Raw genomic sequence first — 19,229 nt, 5'->3', positions numbered from 1 at the left:
TAGGGCCATGATGTCTGATGCACTGGCCCGCTGCATGTCATAAGGAAAACTTTGGGAAAACCCTGTGTTTTGCAGCCCAACATAACGTGAAATATTCCAAATAGAAAATATCAGTGATAGAAGAAACGTTGTGATTTTAACAAGACCCCCTCCAGTAATTAGATGCGCAGTGAGAGTTAGAAGTTCAAATATGAAACTACCTATGAAAAGCCAACAGCATTTAAATCCAAAATACTGCCCTCCCTTATTTCTTGACCCGTCCTCCTTTAGTTGGAAGGATCTCCATCAGGAGCTTGGATTTTCTGCTGCCAAGGCTTTCATTAGAACAAGTCTGACCCCTTAAGCAAACAGAGTTGGCCAGAAATGCATATAAGGGTGGTACAGAGTCCACCATCTGCCAATGCAGGAGACCCAGGTTCGATCCCTGGGTTGAGAAGATCCCCTGGGGAAGGAAGTGGCAACCTACCCCAGTATTCTTGCCTGGAACATTCCATGGACAGAGGAACCTGCTGGGCCACAGTCCATGGGGTCGCAAAGAGTCAGACATGACTGAGATGACTTAGCACTTAGTTTTGTATATTGCACTTTTTCAAAAAGTCAGAAGGACAGAGCATATTACTAGCCCCTTGCCTTAGAAAACCCAGCTAAGTCAACTGCTGCAGGAGTTACCTCAGAACCCAGCATACTGGATGGTACTGTCCCCTACTTGTCAGTAACTGCCGTGCAGCTGTGGGGAACATGGGGGAGCGTGGCTGAAAAGAAGCAGTTCCTGATTTGTCTTCCCAGCTTTCAGGGCAGGCTGGGCAGTTGTCAGACGTTCAGATCACTCAGCGTAAAACCTAACTGGAAGGGGCTTTCCTGGTGGCTCAGTGGTAAAGAATCCACCTGCCAACACAGGAGACATGGGAAGATCGCGGAACAACCAGATCCCTGTGTCACAAATGCTGAGCCCACGTGCGCAACTACTGAAGTCCAAGCACCTGGAGCCCATGCCCGCAATAAGAGAAGCCGCTGCAAGGAGAAGCCCCCGCACCACGACTAGAGAGGAGCACCCGATCACTGCAACCCGAGAAAGCCCACTCACAGCGATGAAGACCCAGCTCAGCCATCAGTTCAGGTCAGTTCAGTTCAGTCGCTCAGTCCTGTCCGACTCTTTTCGACCCCATGAATCACAGCACGCCAGGCCTCCCTGTCCATCACCAACTCCCGGAGTTCATCCAGACTCACGTCCATCGAGTCAGTGATGCCATCCAGCCATCTCATCCTCTGTTGTCCCCTTCTCCTGCCCCCAATCCCTCCCAGCATCAGAGTCTTTTCCAATGACTCTTCACATGAGGTGGCCAAAGTACTGGAGTTTCAGCTTTAGCATCATTCCTTGCAAAGGAGCCATAAATAACAGCCATAAATAACATTTTTTTTAAAAAAAACCCTAATTGGGTTAACTGTTGGCCCTGTTTGGGCTTCCCAGGTGGCGCTAGCGGTAAAGAACCTGCTTGCCAATGCAGGAGACACGAGATGCAGGTTCGATCCCTGGGTCAGGAAGATCTCCTGGAGAAGGGAATGGCAACCCACGCCAGTATTCTTGCCTAGAGAACCCCATGGGCGGAGGAGCCTGGCAGGCCACTGTCTGTGGGGTTGCAAAAGAGTCGGACACAACTGAAGTGACTTAGCATGTGGCCCTATTTACTACCTGGAAGTGGGCAGAAATTTATTTATCCCACGCTTTCTAATTGGGATGTTGTAATATGTTGTTGTTGCTGCTGCTTAGTCACTCAGTCATGTCCAACTCCTTGCAACCCCGTGGACTTTGTGAGCCCGCCAGGTTCCTCTGTCCATGGGAATTCTCCAGGCAAGAATACTGGAGTGAGTTGCCATGCCCTCCTCCAGGGGATCTTCCCAACCCAGAGATCAAACTCAGGTGTCCCTCATTGTAGGAAGGTTCTTTACCGTCTGAGCCACCAAGGAAGCCTAGTCTAAGTTGAAAGAGACAACAAAAGTGCATTATCCAAAGGACAGCACTTTGAGATAGCCACCAAGTGGGGCTGGATACCCAGGGACGGCTGGTGTCTTGGGGTCACCAGTATGGATTGATGACCAGGACTAAATACTCGCTCCCCACACCATACCCCATCACCACAAAAGTCCCAGGTGTGCCAGAGATGTGATGGAAACCTCAGGGACCTAGGGAGCCATGGTGTCAGAAATGATGACTGTAGAGAAAACACAGTTGTCGTTCCTGAACAAGCGCATTTGTAGGCCAAGATTTCTTCTGTTCCCATGACCCAGAGGAAAAACTCTTTCCAGTACTTTGATGCCTGTCTTGGGCTATTTCTGCAAATCCAGAGGGTCCAAGCTCTGCTTGGGGCTGGCCACAGTCGCAGAGGGTCACGTGGCCAGGGCTGATGACGCCAGCCTCACAGTGACTCACACTCCAATTGTGCCGATTGTGTTATTCAGCCTGTTCTGGGCCCCACCCCCACACAGCAGAGGGGCAGCTGTGAGTCAGCCTGCGGCAGCTGCTGCCAGACTGCACGGCCCTTTCTGCCTTTAGACGCTTGGGCTCCCAGCCCCGCCTCTTCTCCCTGTTCTTGGCGATGCTCCTGGGATGGCACACACCTCCCAGGAAGCACAGTCACCCCTTACCACCCTTCTGAGAAGGAGAAGCACCCGACAGGACTAAAGGTACAGCATACATCCACATTATAAGCCTGAAGCCCAAACCAGGCTCTCATCCCTACAGCTGATGTGAGCAGGGGTGGGTGTGCAGATCTGGAGGCTTGGTGAGACCAGCTGTGTGCACTAGGGCGTGTGCTCTGCAGCAACCTGGGCGGTCCAGGCAGAGAGCAGACAGCTGGTGTGCGGTCAGTAGCCTTGGCCTGTTTCCACCATCAGCTAAATTGCCCCTGTCCCCTGGTGGCTCAGATGGTAAAGAATCCACCTGCAATGCAGGAGACCCAGGTTTGATCCCTGGATCAGGAAGATCCAGGGAGAGGGCAATGGCAACCCACTCCGGTCTTCTTGCCTGGAGAATTCCTCCGACAGAGGAGCCTGGCTGGCTACAGTCCATGCGGCTGCAAAGAGTTGGACACGACTGAGTGAGTAACACACATTGTGAAGGTAAGGAGTAGCGATCAGAGAGAAGCGTTTTCCCCAGTTCTCCAGGAAGGCAAAAGTGTCTCAGTCACTGAGGCAGAAATGTGAAGAAAGACCATAGTCCCTCTGCACTAGCCACTTAGGTGGTATCCTGTTTCTCCCTATTTTATTTTATTTTTTGTCATCATCCTCATCACTTTATTCAGTCCCAAGTACTTAATTCTTATTTTGCTTGATCTTGAACTACCAGTTTTTAAAAAATATTTTTGTAATTTTCAATTGGAGAATAATTACATTTTTGTGTGGTTTCTGCTGTACAACGTTGTGAGTCGGCCGTAAGTATAAATATGTCTCCTCCCTCTTGAGCCTCCCTCCCACCTACCCCCTTGTTTCTCCCATTTTAAATAATCAAAACAGCAGATATCTTTGAGGAAGTGTGCCCCTGAGCTAGATTCTTTATATTGGAATTATTACAGGGTCAAAAAGGAGTGAAATTTTTTTTTTTTTTTTTTTGCCGCACCACATAGCTTGTGGGATCTTAGTTCCCCAACCAAGGATTGAACCCGTGCCCTCGGCAGTGAAAGTGCCCAGTCCTAACCCCTAGATCACCAGAGAATTCTGTCTTGAACATTTTAAAGACACTTAACATATGCCTCCAGACTAATCTCCAAAAAAGATTCTATCAATTTACACACTCCCTTTAACTCATTTAACATCACCTACTACCCTTAAGCTGGTGGGATGGATAATTTTGTGTCCACTTGACTAGGCTAAGGCATGCCCAGAAAACTAGTAAAACACTATTTCTGGGTCTGTCCGTGAGGCTGTTTCTGGAAACGCTTAGCGTTTGCTCAGACGATGTTCTGCCCGCCCCCAGCATAGGCAAGCATCATCCACGCCACCCACTTTCTGGTTCTGCAGTTTACAGATGGCAGACTGTGGCACATCTCAGCCCTTATCATCACATGAGCCGATTCCCACCCACAGTAAATCTCTGATGTTTCTAGGCACATCCTCTCAGTTCTGTTTATCCGGAGAACCCTGGCTAATACAGCAGAGTGCGAGATGTTCCTCACGTTTGGAGCATATGAAATGTCACAGTGCTCCATTTTCCCGAATCTGGCTAAACGTGTTCTGGTTTCCCACTGTCCATCACTGACAAGAATTTCGGGATTATTTGGTGGGGGGCCTTCCTCACCCTCCCTCGACTGTTAATCCCTTATTCTATCCAAGAAAAGAGAGTTTTCCTGGTGGCTCAGGGGTGAAAGAATCCATCTGCCAGTGCAGAAGATGGGTTCGATCCCTGGTGCCGGAAGATCCCACGATGCTGAGCAACTAAGCCCATGCACTACAACTACTGAGCCCGCGTGCTACGGCTACTAAAGTCCACATGCCCTAGAGCGTGTACTCCACAGGAGAAGCCACCACAATGAGAAGCCCGCATATCACGACTAGAGAGTAGCCTCCACCCGCCGCAACTAGAGAAAGTCTGCTGGCACCAATGAGGACCCAGCAGAGCCAAAACTAAATGAACAAAAAAAATTTTTTAAAGAAAATTGGAGAAAATACTGGCTTTTAGTCCATGGTATTTGCCATCTCTACCATTGTCCCACCCTCTCCCAACCTGACCAAAAGATGACCCTGGGCTCATGTGTCTTGCACTGAGTGTCCGCCTGCCCCAACTGACCACTCCATTCAAGGCCCCCACTCTGGAGGCTGCATGACTCCCCATCTCAACACAGGCAGGCATCACCGCTGGGGTGGGGCACCCACCCGGCCACACGAGTTTCTATATCTGCCCCCACCCAGCTGCCTCCGAAATGGTTCCGCTTGGTAACCCAGAACAAAGCTCTCAGCCAGGCAGGGCAGCTGGGGGTTTTCTGGGCAATGCACAGGATGGAAGGGGAGGGAGTGTGTGCAACTTCCGTAAACTGCCTTTCAAGGAAGGAGCATCCCTTCTTCATCCCTCCTCAATCCTAGTGCCCAGCATGGGGATTTTAACAGCGGGAAACTAAGGCATCCCCTTGGACCATGGAACAGAAGCCACCCAGCAGCAGAACAAAAAGAAAGGATCATAGTCGTGGCACCATTCCAGCTCTGAATGGCCCAGGCCTGGACGCAGACGTGGCGAGGTCCCCTTCCTCCTTGTTTCAGTCACTGTTGCTAATATTCTGTGTTGCCCAACCACAGCCACTCAGACGGTAAAGTGTCTGTCTACAATGCGGGAGACCCGGGTTCGATCCCTGGGTTGGGAAGATCCCCTGGAGAAGGAAATGGCAATCCACTCCAGTACTATTGCCTGGAAAATCCCACGGACAAAGTAGCCTGGTAGGCTACAGTCCATGGGGTCGCAAAGAGTCGGACACGACTGAGTGACTTCACTTTCACTTTCACTTTCAACCACAGCCGCACCTGAACCTTCCCTTAATGCTTCCCTTCAAGGTCTAGGCACAGAGACCTCGTCTTTTCCTGCTGGAATAGTCTGCCAATTGCCAGATGGCGTGGGATGTTTATCCTCAACCTCTGAAGGGGCCGAGAACACCTAAGGAGCTGCTAAAAGGCAGGTTCCCAGCTCTAGTGAGCCTGAAAGTCCTTGGAATCTGCATGTTTAACAGGTATCCCTGGAGAGTCTGATGGGAATGGACCGTGAGCCACATGTGGAGAGATGGTGGGCCTTGGAAACAAAATGCCAGGGTAGGGATGGTCTCCAGGCTACGGAGGCGCTTCTACTGGGAAACCTCATCTTCCCTTCACACTACCTCGCCCCAAACACCCACATGTGCACATCTCCCACCAAAGGAGGCCTTCACCTGTGCTGGTCTGTTCTCCCTGGGAAAGACACTGTATTTTCTCTCTCTCTCTCTTTTTTTTTTTTTTTTTTGTAAATCTGTAGCAGCAAAAATGAGTAAGTTGCCTGAATGTGGCACGGTAATCACTGCTTGTCCCACTTTTTTTCACTATAGAAAATAAAAGAGGGACTTCCCTGATGGCTCAATAGCTAAGACTCCACGCTCCCAACGCAGGGGGCCTGGGTTTGATCCCTGGTCAGAAAGCTAAGACTCCGCAGGCCATGTGTATGAGTTCACATGCCACAACTAAGACCCAACACAGCACATAGATAAATATTTTAAAATATTTATATAGAAAATATAAGAATAATAGGTAGCTTTAATTTTAAAATTTGAATACTAATAAAGTTCAATGTTATATCCAAACAGGGACTAAATACACATTCAAATGACCAACTTCCAAGAAGCGAAGTAAACAAAGCCCAGCTCTGCTATTTCCAACCAGAGTCACCTGGGGTGTGTCATTGACTTCTCTGAGCCCTAGTTTCTCTAAGAGTAAAACAACACCAACTGTGTAACGTTGGCTATATAACGTACTTAAAACAATGCTTCAGATTTCCCTGGTGGTTCAGTGGCTAAGATTTCATATTCCCAATTCAGGGAGCCTGGGTTACTTACAATACCATATGTAGGGTTTCATCCCTAATCACTGAACTAGAAAAGACTCTTGAGAGTCTCTTGGACAGCAAGGAGATCAAACCAATCCATCCTAAAGGAAATCAACCCTGAATATTCATTGGAAGGACAGACGGCTGAAGCTGAAACTCCAATACTTTGGCCACCTAATGGGAAGAACTGACTCATTGAAAAATACCCTGATGCTGGGAAAGATTGAAGGTTGGAGGAGAAGGGGATGACAGAGGATGATATGGTTGGATGGCATCACCGATTCTAGGGACAATGAGTTTGAGCAAACTCGGAGATTGTGAAGGACAGGAAAGCCTGGCATGCTGCAGCCCATGGGGTTGTAAAGAGTCAGACATGACTCAGCGACTGAACAAGAGGGAACTAGACCCCACATGACCCAACTAAGAGTTGGCACGCCACAACTGAATGATCCCATATGCTTCAACTAAGACCCCGAGCAACCAAATAGAAGAATAAATATTTTAAAAATAAATAAATAAAAATAAAGCTGCCTGGCACACAGTAGGCCCTCATGTGATGATGATCATGACTCATCTGGGATCACTGGGATCACCACCCTACTTTTGCTTCATGTCCACCAGTTCTTCTCATCACTGCAGTAGTAGCTGCCATAAGAAGTCACCTCAGGGGCTTCCCTGGTGACTCAGTGGTTAAGAACCTGTCTGCCAACAGACATAGAGAACAGACTTATGGACACAGGGAGAGGGGAGGAGAGGGTGAGATGTAAGGAGAGAGCAACATGGAGACTTAAAATACCATATGTAAGATAGATAGCCAACGGGAATTTGCTGTCTGACTTAGGGAACTCAAACAGGGGCTCTGTGACAACCGAGAAGGGTGGGATGGGGAGGGAGGCGGGAGGGGACATGGGTGTGTGTACTTGTGGCTGATTCATGTTGATGTATGGCAGAAATCAGCACAATATTGTAAAGCAGTTCTCCAATTAAAAATAAATTTTCTTTTACAAAAAAAAAGAATCTGCCTGCTAAGGCAGTGGACACAGGTTCAATCCCTGGGCTGCAAAGATCTCACGTGCCTGTGCCACAACGGCTCAAGCCCATGCATCCTCGAGCTTGTGCCCGGCAACGAGAGGCCCCTGCGACAGGAAGCCCAAAAATCACAGCTAGAGAATAGCCCACGCACAGCAATGAAGACCAGTGTAGTCAAAAAAAATTAAAATATTTTTTTAAAAAAGAGTTTGAGCTTTGGATCAGAACCCATCTGGACACCAGTTCTCAGGTCTTGGCTTCACCTTCTACTTGGTGTGGGGGAATCTTGGAGAGTTCACTCCCTGAACCTCAGTATTCTTGCCTGCGGGATGGACAGACCTGCTTCTGGATAATCCTGAGGGTTGAATCAGGCGGGGGAGGGGAAACCCCTGGGATTCACGGACCGTGCTCCATGGTGCTCCCTGCTGCTCCCCGCTGCTCCCCAGCCACACCCAGACCTGCTTCCCTCCCTCTCGGGATGTCCTCTGGGCTAGACACACTGGTCCACACACATACTTTGCTCTATTTTTCTCCGAGGGGACTTGTCTGATTCACCTTGGGTCCTCAGTTCCTAGCACAGAAGAGCGAAGTATAGAGTTGATAAATGTAAAAGAAAAAGTTCAGAGGTTCCTATCTGGAATCATCAACAGTGTCCTCTGTAAAATTATTTTGAAAGTGCAATGAAAGAGAGGCACACTCCTTTTCTTCTTTCAAGGAGCCAAATCATTTGAGAACCTAAATAGTTAGGATTATCAACACAGGGACTTCCCTGGTGGGCCAGTGGTTAAGATTCCATACTTCTAACGAAGGAGATGCAGGTTCGAGTCCTAGTCAGGGAACTAAGATCCTACATTCTTCTCTGTGTGGCCCCCGATTTTTTTTTAATTAGAATTATCAACCCAAAGATCTTGTAGCAACCTTAAATCACTAGAAAGCCACTTCTATTTGTTTTCTACTTTTGAATTTTGATGAGCCCTTAAAATTTTTTTTTGAAGCTACTGAAGTTTATGAACATAGTTCAGTAGCTGCTTCAGATCAAATTCCCAGTCATCACTGAATGTGAAGATTAAATTTAATGTGTATGAAAAACAGATGAAAGAGTGAAAGGCAATTAGAAATAATGGCCTCTGGCCATGAAGGCACAGATTAAAGAACTGTCAACCCAGCTCAGAGATTCTATCAGTGATGAATCTGTCGGTTCACTTGACTACGGATCTAGTACAATTATGCGAAAACTAACAAAATGACCTGCGCGAACAGACAGACTGGGGCCATTTGCTTAAGTGAGACTTACAGGCACCCGACTCCAGCCTTTACTTCTCCATCACCACTGAGTGGCAGTTGGCAGAGAGAGGTCACCTTTACTTAACCTTGAGAATAACTACCCCTCCCTAGCCAAAATGAGGAATGTGTAATATGTCAATGCCTATTGACAATCCATTTGCAGAAGTTATTGAGTGTTTGGTCTAAGTTGATGATATCTTTGCCTTTTTGAACTTTATTTTTACAAAATAAATATTTTTCATAGGTCATCTTAGACGTCTGAGAGGGCCACACACCAGGTACAGATGATGACCAATTTAAAAGGAAACTTTCATGCTTTGTTGTGGTTTGAGGGTTTTCTTTTTTTTCTCAAACATTCATCTGAATGATATAGAGAAGTAACCAAGTTTCGCCTGCCACTTTCTTACTAGAAAGCAATCTACTTTCATTCCTCTAGGTATTTAGAAAATGTTTATTGTTCTCAACAGCCAGGTAGATAAGTGATTCCAAAACAAATCCTAAATCAAGCAGTGCTTAACTCCTTCCCTCCCTAACATCCCTGGGTAATGATTTGTTCGAAGATCTGAAGTAAACGAAATCAGATCAGATATCCAATCCCTCAAAGAAAATGGTTTCAGTGAAGTTAAATCCCAAACTTGCCCTCATCTTCACCTCTCCAACCTATCCTTATCAGGACTTTCTTGTCACCAGTAAGATTAGTGGTAGCTAGTGCACTGGGCTAAATCAGATTTTTCATGTTGGATTAATCGTGAAAATGCTATGAGCAAATAACTTACATGATTGAAAGGTACTGAAGACCCCATTAACCACAAATTCTATGAATCAATAAACTACATTAGAAATACCATTGATTAAAAGTCTATAATATTTTGACTAAGGTTATTTCATGATTATAGAATTTTTAATCCATATAAGTAATGGATATGAATTGATATCTAAGGACTGATGGCTTAAATATTTTCATTGTTATTTTTAATAAGTATCACTTATTTTTTAAAAAATACATATTCATTGTAGAGAATTTTAAAACTATAGAAAACAAGGAAGTCCCTGGCTGTCCAGTGGTTAGAACTCTAGGCTTTCACTGCCAAGGGCACAGGTTCAATCCCTGGTTGAGGAACTACGATCTTACTAGCTATGCCAGATGGCCAAAAAAAAAAGAAAGAAAAAATCCAAACTACAAAACTTCTAATATAAGTCTTATGGGAAAATAGTAATGACTTTGGGTTTAGCAAAGATTTCTTAAATACAACCTAAAAAATACAAACTAGAAAAAAATAGATAAATTGGACTTCATTGAAATGAATAGTTTTTAAAGAAATTGTAGAAACAACAAAAAAATTAAATTACCCATAATCCATCACTCCAGAATAATTACTTTAAACAGTTTCTATAAGCTCTTCTAAGGTGGCTCAGAGGTTAAAGCGTCTGCCTGCAATATAAGGAGACCTGGGTTCGATCCCTGGGTCAGGAAGATCCCCTGGAGAAGGAAATGGCAACCCACTCCAGTATTCTTGCCTGGAGAATCCCATGGACAGAGGAGCCTGGTGGGCTATACAGTCCACGGGGTCCGAAACAGTCAGACATGACTGAGCGACTTGACTTTCAACTTTCTTTTCAAGAATACGTGTATTGTGGGTTTAAAAAATAATGATCATGGTGTAAATATAATTTTGCTTCCTTTTTAAATAGCACATGAGCATTTAACAACTGCACAATATTGTGTCATGGATGCACCATAATTTACATTGTAAATTCTCTATTACTGACTTTTAGGATGATTCTAAGTTTTCATTTTTTGGTAAATATTATTATAGAAAATGTTGTTATTGTTCAGTCGCTGAGTTGCATCCAACTCTTCACAATCCCATGGACTGCAGCATGCCAGGCTTTCCTGTCCCTCACCATCTCCTGGAGCTTGCCCAAGTTCATGTCCATTGAATCAGTGATGCCACCCAACCATCACATCCTCTGTCACCCTCTTCTTTTATCTGTGTATAAACATATTTGTCCTTATCTCTGATTCTGTCTTAAGGAAATACTTATAAAAGGGTGAAGTGAAGTGAAGTCGCTCAGTCGTGTCCGACTCTTTGCGACCCCATGGACTGTAGCCTACCAGGCTCCTCCCTCCATGGGATTCTCCAAGCAAGAGTACTGGAGTGGGGTGCCATTTCCTTTTTCTATAAAAGGGTAAGGGATATAAATTTTCTTAAAAGCTCATATTTCCCATGTACTGCCAAATTGCTGGGGAAGAAGCTGAAATTTTACACTCCCGCCACAAAGCGGGCGGCTTCCCTGGTAGCTCAGTGGTAAAAAAAAAAAAAACTCTCTTGCCAATGCAGGAGACACAGGCTAGATCCCAGGTCTGGGAAGATATCCTGGAGGAGGAAATGGCAACCCCCTCTTTCCATGGAAAGCCCATGGACAGAGGAGCTTGGCAGGCTACCGTCCACAGTGGCACAGAGTCGGACACGACTTAGAGACTAAACAGTAACAAGAACAGCAAACCACGACTGTTTACTTGTCCACGGAATGTACTGATGACTATTCATTCATTTAATACGCATTTTAAGCTCTAATTATTTAAAAAAGTGATAATGGGTCTTCCGTGATCATTTTTAGAATAATGAAATAAATTCAAAGAAATTACAAAGTGTGGCTTGGATAGTTGTCAGGAATTTACTTAGACTTATTTAATAAGCAAACTTCTATGAAGAGAATAGACTTCTGGTAGCCAAGGTGAGGAAGGGATGGATTGGGTGTCTGGTATTAGCAGATATAAACTATTATCTAGGCTTCCCTGGTGTTTCAGTGGTAAAGAATCCACCTGCCAATGCAGGAGACATGGATTTGATCCCTGGTTCGGGAAGATCCCCTGGAGAAGGGAATGGCAACCCGCTCAGTATTCTTGCCTGGGAAATCCCATGATCGGAGGAGCCTGGTGGGCTACAGCCATCGGGTTGCAGAGTCAACAACAATAAACTATTGTGTATATAATGGATAAACCACAAGGTCCTACTGTATAGCATAGGAAACTATATTCAATAACCTGTGATAAACCATGACAGAAAAGAATATGAGAAAGAATATACATATGTACATATGTATAGCTAAGTCACTTTTCTGTACAGCAGAATTTAATACAACATTGTAAATCAACTATACTAAACAATAAAATAAACTTTTTAAAAAAGAGAAAAAGGTCAAGAAAAAAAGAATACATAAAGCAAACGCAGTGGGGGAAAAAAAGGAAGAAACTGTCTATGAAGAGCTTTGTGGCAGGCCCAGGGCAAAGAAATCACTTATTTGTAAGACGTGACTCAAATTTTCAAACTTATTTCGAAAATTCCCTTCAGGAAATTCCCTGGCAGGCCTAAGACAAAGAAGTCACTTATTTGTAAGGCATGACTTGCATTTTCAAAGCTATTTTTAAAATTCCCTTCAGGAAATTCCCTGTAGCCCAGTGGTTAAGACTCCACACTTTGACTGCGTGGACCCGAGCTCCATGCCTGCTCTAAGGAACTAAGACGATGCAGGGTCTAAGGACCCCTGGTCCACGCCTAGGAACTAGGGTGCCGCAGCCTTGGTGACAATGGCCTGGCAAACTCTTCTCTGCTGGTGCAGCAGAGTGCAGAGAGAAGAAATACAGCCATCCGATTACAGATATATGCAAATTACTGAAAACTTACAGACCATCCTGTTAAAAGGGTCTCAATTACAGCTTACATTTTTTAAAAAATGAATGCAGACATCACAATTCTGGGAATTCCCTAGTGGTCCAGTGGTTAGAACTCAATGCTTGCACTGGAGGGGGCCTGGGTTCCATCCCTGGTTGGGAAATTAAGATCCCACAAGACGCAGAGCCAAAAAAATATTCACAATTCATAAAGTTATGCTAAAATCATTAAATTTTCCTTTTAGTGATTTACAAGATACTTTGGAAGTTTATAGCATCTTCACATCATTGTTCAGGGCGCCTATTATCACCCAGTTGTGGAAACACAAACATCAAGGAATAGAAAGGCACTCAGCCAACTTTTCTGTTACCCAGTCTCTCCTCTGACGTTTCAGAAAAATTCTGAATTTGAATCAAGTCCCTTCTCCATTCTTCAGCTTGTTTTCTTAGTTGAAAAATAGAGTATCTTTGAGGAAAGCCTTCTTTAAATCAGATTTCACCTTGGCAGCATCTTGTCTCAATCAATAAGTGCCCAAGGCACAAGAAGTTTCTTTTAAAAGGGTTTGGGGAAGTTCCCTGGCAGTCCAGTGGTTAAGACTCCACTGCAGCGAGCAAGGATTAGATCCCGGGTCAGGGAACTAAGATCCTGCACGCCATGGCAAGGCCAAAAACACTGGGGTTTGGGGAATTCCAGGTGTTCCAGTGGTTAAGACTTAGCACTTTCACTGCCGAGGGCACAGGTTCAATCCTGGTCAGGGAACTGATCCTGCAAACCTCACAGTGCAACCAAAGAAAAAAAAAATTCTTTTTTTTTTAAATAAAAGGGTTTGCATGCTCCAAGAAGCTGATCTGAAAACCTCTGTCTTCAGATTGGATTTCAGCTGAGATATTGCTGTCACAGTGACTTTGTGGGTCTGATGTGTGTTACCTGTGAGAGGCAGGTAGGAAGTGCTGATGCCACGTGTGTTCACCCCACGTCTGCACAGGAACAAGCCCTCCTGGAACCCTGTGGACACTGACCCCCCAGGTGCAGTTGCTGACTGAACCACTCGCCTCCCGGCTGGCTTCCTCAGCCTCTCCCACTGTGTTCAACCCACTGCTCCAGAACAGCAGAGGGAGAGTTTCCTCATAAGCCAGACACGTCACTCTTTTCCCTAAGACACTGTGGTGTCTTCTAGGGGCCTCTTGAGGGCACCCAAGTAATCAGGCCCCACCTCCCACCATCTCCCCTTGCTCCTTCTGCTCCAGCTCTGTTGACTTCCGTCCTATGTCAGGCCTCCTGATTCTCTCACCCCAGGGCCTTTGCACAGGCTGTCCCCTTGCCTGGAAAGCTTCCTCTGCTCTTTGCCTGGTTGGTTCCTCCTCACCCTTCAGGTCCCATCAGATCCCACCTTCCTTAAACCAGGTTTCCTTGTTATTCTCCTTCATGTTCTTCATGGCAGGAATTGTAACTTATTGTTTAGAGAAATGCTTCTCAAATTTTCTCGAATGGGGGATGACTTTTTCTAAATTTCTAGCCCATTGCACATCTCTACATTGGAAGGACTGATGTTGAAGCTGAAACTCCAATACTTTGGCCACCTGATGCGAACAGCTGACTCATTTGAAAAGACCCTGATGCTGGGAAAGATTGAGGGCAGGAGGAGAAGGGGACGACAGAGGATGAGATGTTTGGATGGCATCACCGATGGACATGAGTTTGGATAAACTCTGGGAGTTGGTGATGGACGGGGAGGCCTGGCATGCTGCGGTCCATGGGGTTGCAAGAGTCAGACACAACTGAGCGACTGAACGGGACTGAATGGAACTGAACTGAACTGAACTTGTAAAATATAAAAATGCTTACTAGAAAAACAAAATGGAAAAAAGATAAACGAGAGGCTGTTTTTTAAAAAAAAGCTAAACAAATATAAAATTACTCAGTCAATGAGCTAGAGAAGTTACTAAAAACATCTGTTGAGTTCAGTACTACCTTGTCTGAGACCAGTAACACAAACGTTCTGGCCTGGCCCTGTGTCCATAGACCCCACTAAGAGAATCACTGGCTTGTCCCTCCTTGACTGTGAGCTCCAAGGCAGGCAAGGACCTCGTCTGTCTATTCACCACATGTCCCTAAGACGTAGAATGATACCTGGCACACAGTAGGTGTTCAGTCCATTTTTAGTAAATGATTTGGGTGGTTGAATAAGCAGTCATTAATAATAAAGGAGTGCACACTAAGTTACATCAGTCGTGTCCGACTCTTTTGGACCCCATGGACTGTAGCCCACCAGGCTCCTCTGTCCATGGGATTCTCCAGGCAAGAATACTGGAGTGGGTTGCCATTTCCTTCTCCAGGGGATCTTCCTGATCCAGGGATCGAACCTGCGTCTCTTACATCTCCTGCACTGGCAGGCTAGTTCTTTACCGCTAGTGCCACTTGGGAAGCCCCGTAATAAAGCAGGGTCTGTAGCAAAGAGGGATCCCCTGGGTGGTGCTGGGGTTGGGGGTTGGTCACTGCTGGCCGAGGGGCTGAGTGCAGGTGGTGAAGCCTGCAAGCATCATGGGGGACAGCGGGGCCCGGGGGTCACTCAGCAGTGCTCTCACCACCCACCCCGGGCGGGTGCAGGGCAGGCAGTGGCCTTTGCCCAAGTGGCAGCCAAGCTTCTCTTGGCCCATCCTGCTCCCGCTGCTCAGCCTGCTGGCCCCTCTGATCGCTGACCAGACTCCTTTTGAGGACCCTGGGTGGAAACTCCACGCAAGGGCCATTGACCCGAGACTTCCGCAGCAGGCCGGTGGCTAAGACGATGCCTTCCAACACAAGGGATGAAGCTTCAATCTCTGGTCAGAGAACTAAGGTCCTACATGCTGTGGGGAGAGGCCCCACGTTTTCATTAAGGGGAGGGCATTGACCTGGGTGAGGGAGGGGGGTTACCTGCAGGGAGACTCAGAGAGCCTGGGGGTCTGGTTTAGGCGGGATAAGGCTGGCAGTCATTGGCCGTCTGCGAGTGAGTTGGTACCTAAGTGACACGTACCCTAGACACAGGGGGCCCCAGGGAGAGCCTGGCAGGGACTCAGGCCGGAAGCAGAGACAGAACCTGAAGGGCTGGGGGGCAGAGGGGAGACTGGGGCAGTGGAGTCCAGTCTAGTCGGGCTTCCAGAGGTTGGCCCCTGCTGCTCAGGGGCAGGTGACTTCAAGAGAGACCAGGCCCAGATATAAACCCACAGTGCAGATAAGACAACAGAACTCTTTAAAGACTGGAAGAACTGTTGTGGGCAAAACACACAGGACAGAGAGACATGGGCTCAGAGGAGGGGGCTGGACCTAGGGGCCTCAGGACAGGAGGAGGAGGTGATGGCAAGGTCAGGCAGGAAGCACGCTTTCTCCCAGGGTGGCAGACGGAGCCAGAGCAGGACCACCAGGCAGCTGCAGGATGCAAGCGCAGGGGGCAGGAGGGAGAAGGGGGCAAGCGGAGGCAGGAAGGTGCAGGCGCGGAAGGCACCGGGAACTCTCCGAGGATGGATCTATCCCTAGCTATCATTTGAGTGTCACTGAACAGCAAAAAATTGATGCTTTTGAACTGTGGTGTTGAAGACTCTTGAGAGTCCCTTGGACTGCAAGGAGCTCTAACCAGTCCATCCTAAAGGAAATCAGTCCTGAATATTCATTGGAAGGACTGATGCTGAAGCTGAAAATCCAATATTTTGGCCACCTGATGCGAAGAACTGACTCATCAGAAAAGACCCTGATGCTGGGCAAGATTAAAGATGGGAGGAGAAGGGGATGACAAGATGGTTGGATGACATTACCAACTCAATGGACATGGGAGTTGGTGATGGACAGGGAGGCCTGGCGTGCTGCAGTCTATGGGGTCGCAAAGAGTCAGACACGACTGAGCGACTGAACTGCACTGAACCATTGGAGCAGAGCTGTCTGGTCCAACATCCCCTCATAGTGTGGGGAAACCTTGGGAAACATCCTCAAAACTCACTGCAGCAAACGGCCCTGGGAAAGGCAGAAGTTTAGAACATGGCAGAATTGTAGAACATGGCCACAGTTCATCAAAACAAGAAGGGACTTCCCTGGCAGTCCAGTGGTTAAGGCTGCACTTCCACTGCAGCAGCTGTGGGTTCCATCCCTGGTCAGGGATCCTGCATGCCTCGGGGCAACAAAAAAGAGGGAAAAAAAAAAAAACTACAAGAAGTGTGACTGAATTCAGGAAGCCCATCTGAGCTTGGAGAACACAACCTCTGGCAAATGAGAAAGTAAAATATTGTGGCAATTTTTAATAAATTTATTTATTTATTATTTTTGGCTGCATTGGGTCTTCATTGCTTTGCAAGGACTTTCTCTAGTTGCTACAAGTGGGAGCAACTCTTCATTGGGGGTGCACAAGCTTCTCACTTATTGCAGTGGCGTCTCTTGTTGCAGAGCACAGGCTCTAGGCACTCAGACTTAAGTAGTTATGGAGTGTGGGCTTCATTGCCACACAGCGTGTGTGGGATCTTCCTGGACCAGGGATCGAACCTCTGACCCCTGAACTGGCAGGCGGATTCTCATCCGCTGCACCACCAGGGAAGTCCTGTGGCAATTTTTAAAGCAAAAACAGAAAAGGCAAGTGGAAAGTCAAGCACATATGATAACTTCTCTTGACGATGAACGCTAGGGCTACAGCCGCTCTCTTGGGGACAAGAAAAAGGTCTGGTGGAAAAGAAAAAATGTAGTCACCACTTACCATCTGATTGCAAAGATAATGGACACTCTTCAGGAAGCCGCTCCTCTGTGTTCTAACAAAGTACCTCTCAGACTCAGAAAGGTTAAACAACAACAGAAAGAATCCAAATAAAAAGAGAAGCTGAAAGAAAACGAAACAGACATCTCTACCACCCAGTCCATTAGGGTGTAAAAAAACCTCAAGGTGTGGGGATTCTGGTGAATCCCTCAACTTCCCGAGGGCAGGTGGGAAGCCAGAAGATCCCCTGTGTTCATAGAAAGTTTTCTCCCAGCCCAGGTGGACACTCAGTCCAAAGACCAAGAGGTGAACCAGACGTGGATGCTCCCTGGGAAGTTCCGTTCCCTGCGGGCAGAACCTCTGGATTTCTAAGACTCACCCGGGCTGTGTAGCATAGCGTGGTGAACCAGGGTTCCCTGGCTTGACCTCAACTGTCAAGGTGGGCAGTCAGGGGCGGGCTATCACATGGGCCAGTTTATGAGCCCACAGCTACCCCAGAACTGGTTATGTGCAAGAGCCTAGAACCCTCCTTGGAGACAGCCACGGAGCTCCAGAAAAATAGCAAAGTGCCCCCTAAGAACTGGAAGACTCAGCCTGCTTTCTTGTGGTAATAATTACCTTGGAGGGGACTTCCCTGGTGGCCCGATGGTTAAGAGTCTGTGCTTCCAATGTAAGTGGAGAAGGAAATGGCAACCCACACCAGTATTCTCTCCTGGAGAATCCCATGGACAGAGGAGCCTGGCCAGCTACAGTCCATGGGGTCGCAAGAGTCGGACATGACATAGTGACTAAACCACCACCACCACTTCCAATGTAGGGGGTGTGGGTTCAATCCCAGGTCAGGGAACTAAGATCCCACATGCCTCACAGTGCAGCCAAAATAATAATAATTATTGTTGATAATGTTCAGTCACTCAGTCACGTCTGACTCTTTGTGACCCTGTGGACTGCAGCATTCCAGGCCTCCCTGTCCATCACCAAATCCCGGAGCTTGCTCAAACTCATGTCCATTGAGTCAGTGATGCCATCCAACCATCTCATCCTCTGGCGTCCCCTTCTCCTCCTGCCTTCAATCTTTCCCAGCATCAGGGTCTTTTCCAATGAGTCAGATCTTCGCTTTAGGTGTTGAAAGAGGAGAGTGGGAAAAGTTGGGTTAAAACTCAACATTCAAAAAACTAAGATCATGGCATCCAGTCCCATCACTTCATGGCAAATGGATGGGGAAAAAATTGAAAATAACAATAATTGCCCTGAACTTTTTAAAACCTCTCAAAATAAATTGGTTTTCAGGCTGCAGGAGGAAATTGAACAAACACGGCTTTCTTGCAGATCAAAGCTATAGCAAGATGGAAACTTTGCTCCTCCAGATCCCACCTGGGAGCGTGCAGGAATGCCAGGAAGTTCAGAGTGGCCTCGTTTCCCGAGGGTTGAAACCCACAGGAGACACGTCCTGAGAAGTTATGTTTGTGTGAGATCACAGTCCAGTAACTTCGTGACTGATATTCAATTGTCCCACCTATGAGACTGTTTGCTCAGGTCAAGTCTTAAGAAGAATGAACGTGTGTTTATATTTAGGAAATTTCTGCATTTAGGAGTGTTTACTCTGAAATCACTTCAAGTGGCTTTCTAGATTTTAACAAATCCAGTGATTTATACTCAGGCTGACTATACACATACCCTATGACCCAGCGACCATTCCCAAATATCTACTCACCAGAGATGTACACGCTTGTAAGCAAAAGACATATGCAAAAATGCTCATAGCTGTTCTGTTCATATTAGCCCCAAAACTGGAAGCAATCCAGAATTCCATCAACAATAGAAGGGATAAATAAGTAGTAATATGTTCCTGCAATAGAAGAGAACAGTTGGTGACTCATGTGGAGTAAAAGAAACTAGAGGCAAATGAGCATATACTGGGGACTTCCCAGGTGATCCAGAGGTCAAGACTCCATGCTCCTCATGCAGAGGGCACAAG

At 46.7% G+C, this 19,229-nt stretch overlaps 1 long non-coding RNA gene across 1 annotated transcript; it reads left to right on the top strand.

The window, feature by feature from the left end:
• Window positions 1-608: 608 nt before the first annotated feature.
• LOC129644320 (uncharacterized) lies at window positions 609-18,691 on the top strand. Its single transcript, XR_008710804.1, has 3 exons — window positions 609-1,117; window positions 5,536-5,787; window positions 18,542-18,691. It is a non-coding gene; the product is annotated as an uncharacterized LOC129644320 (long non-coding RNA).
• Window positions 18,692-19,229: the final 538 nt, after the last annotated feature.

This window comes from Bubalus kerabau, chromosome 2 (genome assembly GCF_029407905.1).
Source record: "Bubalus kerabau isolate K-KA32 ecotype Philippines breed swamp buffalo chromosome 2, PCC_UOA_SB_1v2, whole genome shotgun sequence".
In the NCBI taxonomy this organism is placed as follows: Eukaryota; Metazoa; Chordata; class Mammalia; order Artiodactyla; family Bovidae; genus Bubalus; species Bubalus kerabau.
This window is presented reverse-complemented; position numbering and strand designations above follow the sequence as displayed.